Genomic DNA, 10,000 nt, shown 5'->3' on the forward strand with positions numbered 1-10,000 from the left:
ATGTCAGAGTCCGAAAAAATGAAAAATTTTTCCAAGTCCCGACGACGGGGTAGTGACGCTGTAGCCGGGACTTGGATGAATGAAAGCGGCTGAAAAAGAGAGAAAGAGCGAAAGAAAAAAAAGTTGGAAAAAATTTCTAAGTCCGAAAAATTCCAAGACCGGTTTTTGGTGGAGACCGGTCGGCAGTTGAGCGGGCGGCCCGGCCCGGGCTCTGGTGAAAGTCCGGCGACCCTCTCGGAAATGAGCTTTTTCGTACAGTTACTGCCCGGAACATCCACCACTTTCCTATATAGGGAAGAGGTTGTCGAAAATGAAAATTGAAAAATTTTCTAAGTCCGAAAAATTGAAAAATTTTTCTAAGTCCCGACGATGGATAGTGAAGCTATAGGCGGCACTGGGACGAGCAAAGGCGGCTGAAAAAGAGAGAAAGAGCGAAAGAAAAAAAGTTGGAAAAAATTTCTAAGTCCTAAAATTTCCAAGACCGGTTTTTGGTGGAGACCGGTCGGTAGTTGAGCGGGCGGCCCGGCCTGAGCTCAGGTGAATGTCCGGCAAAATTTCGGAAATCAACTTTTTCGTACAGTTACTGCCCGGAACATCCACTACTTTCCTATATAGGGAAGAGGTTGTCGAAAATGAAAATTGAAAAAATTTTCTAAGTCCGAAAAATTGAAAAATTTTTCTAAGTCCCGACGATGGATAGTGAAGCTATAGGCGGCACTGGGACGAGCAAAGGCGGCTGAAAAAGAGAGAAAGAGCGAAAGAAAAAAAGTTGGAAAAAATTTCTAAGTCCTAAAATTTCCAAGACCGGTTTTTGGTGGAGACCGGTCGGTAGTTGAGCGGGCGGCCCGGCCTGAGCTCAGGTGAATGTCCGGCAAAATTTCGGAAATCAACTTTTTCGTACAGTTACTGCCCGGAACATCCACTACTTTCCTATATAGGGAAGAGGTTGTCGAAAATGAAAATTGAAAAAATTTTCTAAGTCCGAAAAATTGAAAAATTTTTCTAAGTCCCGACGACGGATAGTGAAGCTATAGGCGGCACTGGGACGAGCAAAGACGGCTAAAAATGGCGAGAAAGAGCGAAAGAAAAAAGTTGGAAAAAATTTCTAAGTCCTAAAATTTCCAAGACCGGTTTTTGGTGGTGACCGGTCGGCGGGTGTGATGGTAAGCCCCGCCTGAGCTCTGGTGAAAGCCCGGCAAAATTTCGGAAATCAACTTTTTCGTACAGTTACTGCCCGGAACATCCACTACTTTCCTATATAGGGAAGAGGTTGTCGAGAAAGAAAAAAGTTGAAAAATTTTCTAAGTCCGAAAATTTCCAAGACCGGTTTTTGGTGGTGACCGGGCGGCAGTTGAGCGGGCGGCCCGGCCTGAGCTCAGGTGAAAGTCCGGCAAAAATTCGGAAATCGACTTTTTCGTACAGTTACTGCCCGGAACATCCACTACTTTCCTATATAGGGAAGAGGTTGTCGAAAAAAAGAAAGTTGAAAAATTTTCTAAGTCCGAAAAATTGAAAAATTTTTCTAAGTCCCGACGACGTGGTAGTGACGTGGTTGGCGGGACTTGGACGTATAAAGGCCGATGAAAAAAAATGGAAATGGAAATGAAAATTTCTCGATTTCCGACGACGGTGTTTGGCAACGACTCTCTCGCCCGGCCACTGGTCGGCGCGAGAGAGGAGTGAGCGAGACCCGTCGATTCGAAAAGAGAAGCCGTCACACCGTCGAGGCGTGGCGGCTCTCAAGTGGGTTGGTCGGGCGTGTCGTGATGACTCGCGACCGTAAAAAATTCCCACTCAAATTCTCCCATTTCCGACGACGGTGTTTGGCAACGACTCTCTCGCCCGGCCTCTGGTCGGCGCGAGAGAGGAGTGAGCGAGACCCGTCGATTCGAAAAAAAGCCGTCACACCGTCGAGGCGTGGCGGCTCTCAAATGGGTTGGTCGGGCGTGTCGTGATGACTTGCGACCGTAAAAAATTCCCACTCGTCGAAAATTTTCTAAGTCCCAACTTTGAAAACGACGGTTCCTGAAAGTCGGCTGGCGGTTGGATGGGGCAATGTCCCCGTCCAATCGCTAAAAATGAGCCGGAAAACGGAGACATTATGCGGCGGAACATTAGTGGTTTTCCTTAGTATAGAAGAGGTCTCGATTCCTAAACTCGGAAAAATTTTCAGAGTCCCAAAAATTTTCGAAGTGTCGAATAGTTTGGTTTCTCGAATTGAAAATTTTTTTCAAATTTGCGACATTACGACAAGCAGCGATTGTAAAGCCCGGTCCAAATTTTTCAAACGAGTCTTACTTCTTGTTAGTCCGCCTGGCCGATACCAAAGAATGGCCGACCGTCGACTATCGGGCGAATAGACGGGTGAAAGAAATAAAGTCGAAGCCGGTGGTTGGATAGATATCGAAGGGAAGGCGAAAGAGGCGAAAAGGAAAGCGCGAAATTTCTTTAGTAGCTTCGACGCAAAAACTTTGGTATCGACGGGGAGCTTTGGGAAATGAAACGAAGACGCAGAATGGGAAGTTGTCCGGTTCGGCGTTAGTTGTAGTTTCATTTCCACCGTAGCTGAGCTCCTTTCCGCCCGCCACTTCACATGATTTTAGTTTCGATTCCGTTCGATCGCGCTTGCACTGTCTTTGTTTTTTTTTCACTGCTTGGATCGCGGCTTTGCTCTAACCAGTTTAGCCCCATGCGATCAAAAAGTCTTAAAAAAAAAAAACCGTTGAACGGAGACGAACTCGATGAGCTGTCGGTGTGTGAAATATCATTCCTTCGGTAAAACCGTTTTCGAAATTTCCGATGGTCGGTATATGTAAAAATATATCCGAACCGCGATGTGGACGGGAATTCAAACGCCCGCTTCACCGATTGGTGCGACAGCTGAGAAGCTCGTCACTCGATCCAACGACTCTTGGTCGAAAAGTTCAGAAGAGGTGCGCGCGTCAAACATTTTTTTGGTTTCGGACGTTTCGTTTCTTCGGCACGTGTGGTTTGTCTGTGGCCGTCTGTGAGAGAAATCGGACGCTTGTTCTTTGTTATTTTACCGTAACAAGACAAGACGGGAAAGATTCTTTCTTCCAAACTTACGGCATCATAACCATCAGCGTTTACCGTCAGCGACGATACGGAAGAGAAAAGAAAATGGTGCGCGTCTTTTCACTTTTTGACACCGTATCAAAAAAAAATTACCGTTCAGGCGGAAATGTGTGTGTGTGTGTGTGAGCCGAGAGATAAAAAATAAAAAAGCCACCAAACAGAACGCTTTCAAATTATTTCGTGCGGCGTGCGCATATTTCACATTTTGCCGTTTGACGGAAGCTCGTTGTGTGGAACACAGAAGTGGAGATGGACGGAGTTGAAGGGGGGCGAAGACGGCCCGGTCGGACAAAGTCAAGAGATTGAAATATACGAGAGAATTGGGTGGAAGTGATGGCAAATCTATAAAATTCAAAAATCGGATGAGATGCGAGGACCGCAAAATGTGGCGTCGACTCTGACTCTCTTTTACTACGAACTTCCCTTCGACGGAAGATATCGAGAGCTGAGCTGAGCGCCCGCTGAGTATGGCCGGCGTAATTACAAACGAGTTACGGTTGGAGCTATATCGATTGTACGTATCCCGAACGTTCATCGAACAAGCCAGATCAACTCGGCGCCCGGTAAGATGTACGCTCAGTTATGGCCATGACACACGAAGGGAGAATTCAAACGGCTGTGAGTGTACGGCCCGCCCGGAGTTGTGTGTAGGCAGTGACCTCTCAAGAAAAAACGTAAAGTAAAAAAATTTTTTTTGACAGTCACCGGTCTGCGACAAGTAATCAGTACGAAACTTGGGTGCAATGCAAAAAACATTTTGAGAATCCTTGCTTGACAACAACGAATCTAACACGATAAAAAAACGATCCCATCGGTGTACCGCTTGCTTTTCTCGCGCTTCGGCGCAGAATCGCTATTCAGCTGCCCTTGGAATATGTTCGTTTCGTGCATACTTGATCTCGGTCATTCTTCGGTGAACTCTTAAAGAATTGCGCACTTTTATAGGGGTAGTCTGGTTGCTTGTCTCGACTTGAAATGATTGATTTTTTCCGCCCATGACTTTCTATACGATGCCTCTATGCTGGCCTCTGACCGCGGTTGTTCCGAGTTTTCTCTTTCTCTTCGAAAGTCTTTGCGGAAAATTCTGCCTCGTGTGACCGTTGAGCGGTGAGGTGTGTGTGTGTGTGTGTGTCGTGCGGGGTGATGCGAGAGTGTGCCTCGGCGGTGGAAAAATAAAAATAAAACTCTGAGCCCACAAAAATTTAAAAGATGTATGCTTGTCAGCTTAGTAAAGCAGGCTTGACTTATGAGCATACAGCACGCCACATATGACCGTCGAAAACCGTAATACGGGAAAAAAAGTTGATGAATATATCAAGACCGGTCGAATGAATCCGATTCACTTTGGGCTCATAGACCGTTGAATGGTCTTTGACTTTGGAAATTGAATTGAAAAAAATCCAACAAACGGATCGGATCGGTGTTTCTCTTCACTGGGACTCGCTGTGACACGCCAGGCGTTGCGATCAAAAATTTTAGTTTCCGAAGAAAAAGAAAAAAAACGAAAAACGTGTTGATTTGGTGTGTGTTTGGTGATGCGTGGGCGAAATAAAAACCCGCAACTCGCCGGATGCATATCAAACAAACCATACACGAAATACCTGGTTGATCCTGCCAGTAGCATATGCTTGTCTCAAAGATTAAGCCATGCATGTCTAAGTACAAGCCGCTAGACGGCGAAACCGCGAATGGCTCAATAAATCAGTTATGGTTCCTTAGATCCACTCCATCCTACTTGGAAAACTGTGGTAATTCTAGAGCTAATACATGCACTCGAGCCTCGACTGCGGGCTTTCGGGCTCGCAGAAGAGGTGCTTTTATTAGATCAAAACCAGTCGGGGCCGGGCTTTCGGGCTCGCGCACCGTACCAATTTTGGTGACTCTGGATAACTTCACGCCGATCGCACGGCCTTCGCGCCGGCGACGTATCTTTCAAATGTCTGCCTTATCAACTGTCGATGGTAGGTTACGCGCCTACCATGGTTGCAACGGGTAACGGGGAATCGGGGTTCGATTCCGGAGAGGGAGCCTGAGAAACGGCTACCACATCCAAGGAAGGCAGCAGGCGCGCAAATTACCCACTCCCGGCACGGGGAGGTAGTGACGAAAAATAACGATACGGGACTCTTCCGAGGCCCCGTGATTGGAATGAGTACACTTTAAATCCTTTAACGAGGAACCATTGGAGGGCAAGTCTGGTGCCAGCAGCCGCGGTAACTCCAGCTCCAATAGCGTATATTAAAGTTGTTGCGGTTAAAAAGCTCGTAGTCGATGTCTGTCTTCGGCCGGGCGGCGCCGCTCTGAATCAAGGGTGTTGCGTTTCACGCTCTGGGAGCCCGGTGTCAAAGCCCGACTCTCTTCACGGTCGGACAACATCGCCGGAGTGGTGGTCGGTGCGTCGTTGTTGTATCTGCGGCCAGAGTTGGAAAGTTCTTTCGGGTTCTTTTTAAATTTTGGTCGTAGTTGACTCGATTCGCTCCACCCAGTCAATCGTTCGGGGTGCCCTTCACCGGGTGTCTCGGGCGGCCGGCAACGTTTACTTTGAACAAATTAGAGTGCTCAAAGCAGGTGTATCCCAACGCCTGAATATCGCAGCATGGAATGATGGAATAGGACCTCGGTCCGATTTGCTGGTCTTTTACTTTTGGACCCGAGGTAATGGTCAATAGAGACGGACGGGGGCATTCGTACTGCGGCGACAGAGGTGAAATTCTTGGACCGGCCGCAAGACGAACAACAGCGAAGGCATTTGCCAAGAATGTTTTCCTTGATCAAGAACGAAGTTAGAGGTTCGAAGGCGATCAGATACCGCCCTAGTTCTAACCATAAACGATGCAACCTGCAATCCGTCGGAGTTACTCCAATGACTCGACGGGCAGCTTCCGGGAAACCAAAGTCTTTGGGTTCCGGGGGAAGTATGGTTGCAAAGCTGAAACTTAAAGGAATTGACGGAAGGGCACCACCAGGAGTGGAGCCTGCGGCTTAATTTGACTCAACACGGGAAACCTCACCAGGCCGGACACTGGAAGGATTGACAGATTGAGAGCTCTTTCTTGATTCGGTGGGTGGTTGGTGCATGGCCGTTCTTAGTTGGTGGAGCGATTTGTCTGGTTAATTCCGATAACGAACGAGACTCTAGCCTGCTAAATAGGTGACGGGTTTTATCAATTGAAACCGAAGGGAGTACGGAGGCGTCGGGATCAGGTGGCGGCGATTCGGGTCTCGGTGGGACTGGTTCCTTTAGTGAGGCAATCTCTCGGCTTGGTTTCGTTGTGCTTTGTTCGTCGGGTGTACGGCCTTCACGGGTTGGTTGCCTGGCGGATGAGGTATGGCGGGGCTTTGTCGGGAATGTCTCGCGGGGGCTGGCTCTATTGTTATTCGGTCGTCGTCATCCCCGGCGATACCTTCTGCTCTCGCGTCCGTCACGCAGTCTTCTTAGAGGGACAAGCGGCGTCCAGCCGCGTGACAGTGAGCAATAACAGGTCTGTGATGCCCTTAGATGTCCTGGGCCGCACGCGCGCTACACTGAAGGAATCAGCGTGTTTCACTCTCCCTGTCCGAAAGGACCGGGTAACCGCTGAACCTCCTTCGTGGTTGGGATTGGGGACTGCAATGATCCCCATGAACCAGGAATCCCTAGTAGGCGCGGGTCACTAGCCCGCGTCGATTACGTCCCTGCCCTTTGTACACACCGCCCGTCGCTACTACCGATTGAATGATTTAGTGAGGCCTTCGGACGGGCTTGTCGGGGTGCCGTCGAGTGGGGAGCAATCTCTGCCCGTGCGGTGCCTACCAACGGCGAGACTGAAAGATGGTCGAACTTGATCCTTTAGAGGAAGTAAAAGTCCGTAACAAGGTTTCCGTAGGTGAACCTGCGGAAGGATCATAAACGAACAAGACAAATGTTTTGCGCATATGGCTTTGGTTGAGCACGAAACAACTAAAAGTTGCAAAACAAAAAAAACCCCATCAAAAGTCTTTCGGCGTAAGACATCGTATGAACTATGTGTGGGTTGACGGAAGAAAATCATTTATTTTGAACGGGTATCAGGCGCTCTGATGCGCGGTGGTTTAAAAGCGGATTCGCCTTTTCAAATTGATTTTTCTTTCCTCTCGGCTCAAAAAAAAACACACAAGTCTTTCGATTTGGTCTATGGCCGTGAGCAAATTCTTCCTGCTTCGATGGTGAATGTCTCTATAGATTCATTCGACCTTTAGCGGCGCTCACAGTGTTGACGTTAGTAGAGTGAAGAATACGATAGCCCGCCTGGGCCGCGAGTACCGAAGGAACAATAAAGGAGATTTTATAAAGTCTTAGTCCCTAAATCAAACACTTTGAAAAATAAAAACTCGGTGGATGGAGAGTCGGAAAAAAAAAAAAAAAACATCAAGATTTTGAACGGGTATCAGGCGCTCTGATGCGCGGTGGTTTAAAGCGGATACGCCCAATCGAAATTGTTTTTTTTTTGTTTCTCTCTTCGTCTTCGGGATTTTTTGATTCTCGGTGGGGGACGAAAGTGTGAGACTTTACTCTGGACGTTCTTTTCGGGCGTAGATACTCGTGGTTGCGTGCGTGTGCGTCGTATAGACTAACACTCCAAAGCCCGACACTATGCCGTTGAAAACCGAATGTTTTTTAAGCTTGCCCTTCGCCCTCTCGATGAAGTAGGAAGAATTCAAAATCACAATAACACACTAAACCCAAATTCTAGTACGAGTGTTTATCGGAACATTTTCTTTCTGGCTTTCTTTCTCCGCCCTCGCATTCATTTGCTTGGGCGGGTTGGAGAAAAAGAGAGAAGAAAACGAATATGTCGTTTTATATACGACCCTGAACGGTGGATCACTAGGCTCGTGGATCGATGAAGAGCGCAGCAAAGTGCGCTAATCCATGCGAACTGCAGAACACATGGAGCATCGAAATCTTGAACGTAAATGGCGGCCCAGCTTCTCGCTCGGGCCACATCTGACTGAGGGTCGGTCGAATGATGAACGAACAGAGATTTTTTCAGTCTTGGTTTTGCATGTTGGGTCGCGGCGAGATTTATTTTTCACCCGGCCTGACCGCATAAAAGCTCCCGAATCTCTAACGTCTGGGTGCCGCGCGACTTAAGTGTCCGCGATGCCTCAAATACAAAAAAGGGGGAAAAATAAAAGAAGGTTCGCCCTGTTTTGTTTTTTTCCTCTCTATTCAAAAGAAACCTTTTTCGATGGCAAAACAGATGGGAAATTTTTGAGCCAACTCAAAAAAAAATTTTAGAAATAAACACATCTTCTCGAACAAGGTGTCGGCTGCGTGTGCGCGATATACCGCTTCAACGCGAGTTTAGTTGTGTGTGTGCGCCGGGCGTGTCGAAGTGTCGACCACCGCGAATTATCACTCACTCTAACCGCTCGTTATGCAAGCTTGGTTCGCGCACGACGCGTTGTTTCAATACAAAAAGCCGCAGGACGCCCTGTCACTTTTCGTAAATTAATTTTTGCGAATAACGAGAGACTCGCTTTATTTCGAAAAAAAAAAATTTGAACCGGCAATTATTCAATCTTTCCCGGCTTTAAAACGCCAAAGTCTGCCGAGCTAGATAAAGTGTTGTCTCCTTTTGAAAACAAACAATTCATTCTGACCTCAGTTTAGATGAGACTACCCGCTGAACTTAAGCATATCAGTAAGCGGAGGAAAAGAAACTAACAAGGATTCCCTTAGTAGCGGCGAGCGAACAGGGATGAGCCCAGCACCGAACCTCGCGCCCGGTTGAGCGGGTGCCGAGGAATGTGGTGTTCGGGAGGATCGTGCGCGTCTGTCCGGTATCTATCGTCCAAGTCTCCATGAACGGGGCGAGCAACCCACAGAGGGTGTCAGGCCCGTAGATAAGACGAGCCGAGACCGTGCATCGGATCCCTTCCCAAGAGTCGGGTTGCTTGAGCGTGCAGCCCTAAGCGGGAGGTAAACTCCTTCTAAGGCTAAATATCGCCACGAGACCGATAGCGAACAAGTACCGCGAGGGAAAGTTGAAAAGAACTTTGAAGAGAGAGTTCAAGAGTGCGTGAAACCGTTCAGGGGGTTAAACGGGTGGGCCCTCGAAGGTCGAACAAGTCCCCGCTCCCGGCACTTGGTTGTATGCCCTTAACGCTGCATGGAGACTGCCTGAATTGGCGGCTCTCTTGCATAAGTCGTTCTGCGATCGCAATAGCCACGCCAAGGTCCGCAAGTGGGGGGCCTAGTAGGACTCCGCGACCGACTGGGTGTCTGTTACACGGGGCGTCCGTTAGCGAGTTTCGTGGTTACCTTCGCGGGTGCCGCGATGACGAGCGCGGCGTTTCCCAACAGTACTGCCCGGTCGTGACCTGTCTCCTCCCGGGAGGTGTCGTAGCTTTTTTTTGTAAAAGAGAAAAAGTTGCGGTGCTCAACCTGTGGAGGCCCAGAGCGGAGAGTAGAAGTCGGGTCCCACCCGACCCGTCTTGAAACACGGACCAAGGAGTCTAACATGTGCGCAAGTCGTCGAGAAATTATCAAACTAAACTCGCGAGGCGCAATGAAAGTGAAGCGGCCCCGATGAGGGTGCATCCGCGAGGGGTGATCCCGTCTCGAACAGAGCGGGCGCAACCCCAGGGCGTCCGAATGCTCGCGAGATCTTTCCCCCTTAAAAGGGTTTGGTCGAGTCGGCCGGACGAACCCAGAGCGCACACGTTGGGACCCGAAAGATGGTGACCTATGCCTGGCCAGGACGAAGCCAGGGGAAACCCTGGTGGAGGTCCGCAGCGATTCTGACGTGCAAATCGATCGTCGGAGTTGGGTATAGGGGCGAAAGACTAATCGAACCATCTAGTAGCTGGTTCCCCCCGAAGTTTCCCTCAGGATAGCTGGTGCTCGCAAAGAGAACAAACGGAGTTTCATCCGGTAAAG

The 10,000-nt window shown here is 48.8% G+C and overlaps 3 non-coding genes across 3 annotated transcripts in view; all 3 read left to right on the top strand.

Annotated features, from left to right (window-relative positions):
* Positions 1–4,694: 4,694 nt before the first annotated feature.
* On the top strand, positions 4,695–6,985 carry LOC124319781. The gene has a single exon (XR_006913470.1). It is a non-coding gene; the product is annotated as a small subunit ribosomal RNA (ribosomal RNA).
* A 938-nt stretch (positions 6,986–7,923) lies between these two features.
* On the top strand, positions 7,924–8,076 carry LOC124319787. The gene has a single exon (XR_006913477.1). It is a non-coding gene; the product is annotated as a 5.8S ribosomal RNA (ribosomal RNA).
* Positions 8,077–8,717: 641 nt separating this feature from the next.
* LOC124319785 overlaps positions 8,718–10,000 on the top strand; it is a 4,578-nt gene continuing 3,295 nt past the window's right edge. Inside the window, exon 1 of the ribosomal RNA XR_006913475.1 lies at positions 8,718–10,000. This exon is cut by the window's right edge and continues 3,295 nt beyond it. This is a non-coding gene — a ribosomal RNA (large subunit ribosomal RNA).

This window comes from Daphnia pulicaria, unplaced genomic scaffold (genome assembly GCF_021234035.1).
Source record: "Daphnia pulicaria isolate SC F1-1A unplaced genomic scaffold, SC_F0-13Bv2 h1tg000197l, whole genome shotgun sequence".
Taxonomy (NCBI): Eukaryota; Metazoa; Arthropoda; class Branchiopoda; order Diplostraca; family Daphniidae; genus Daphnia; species Daphnia pulicaria.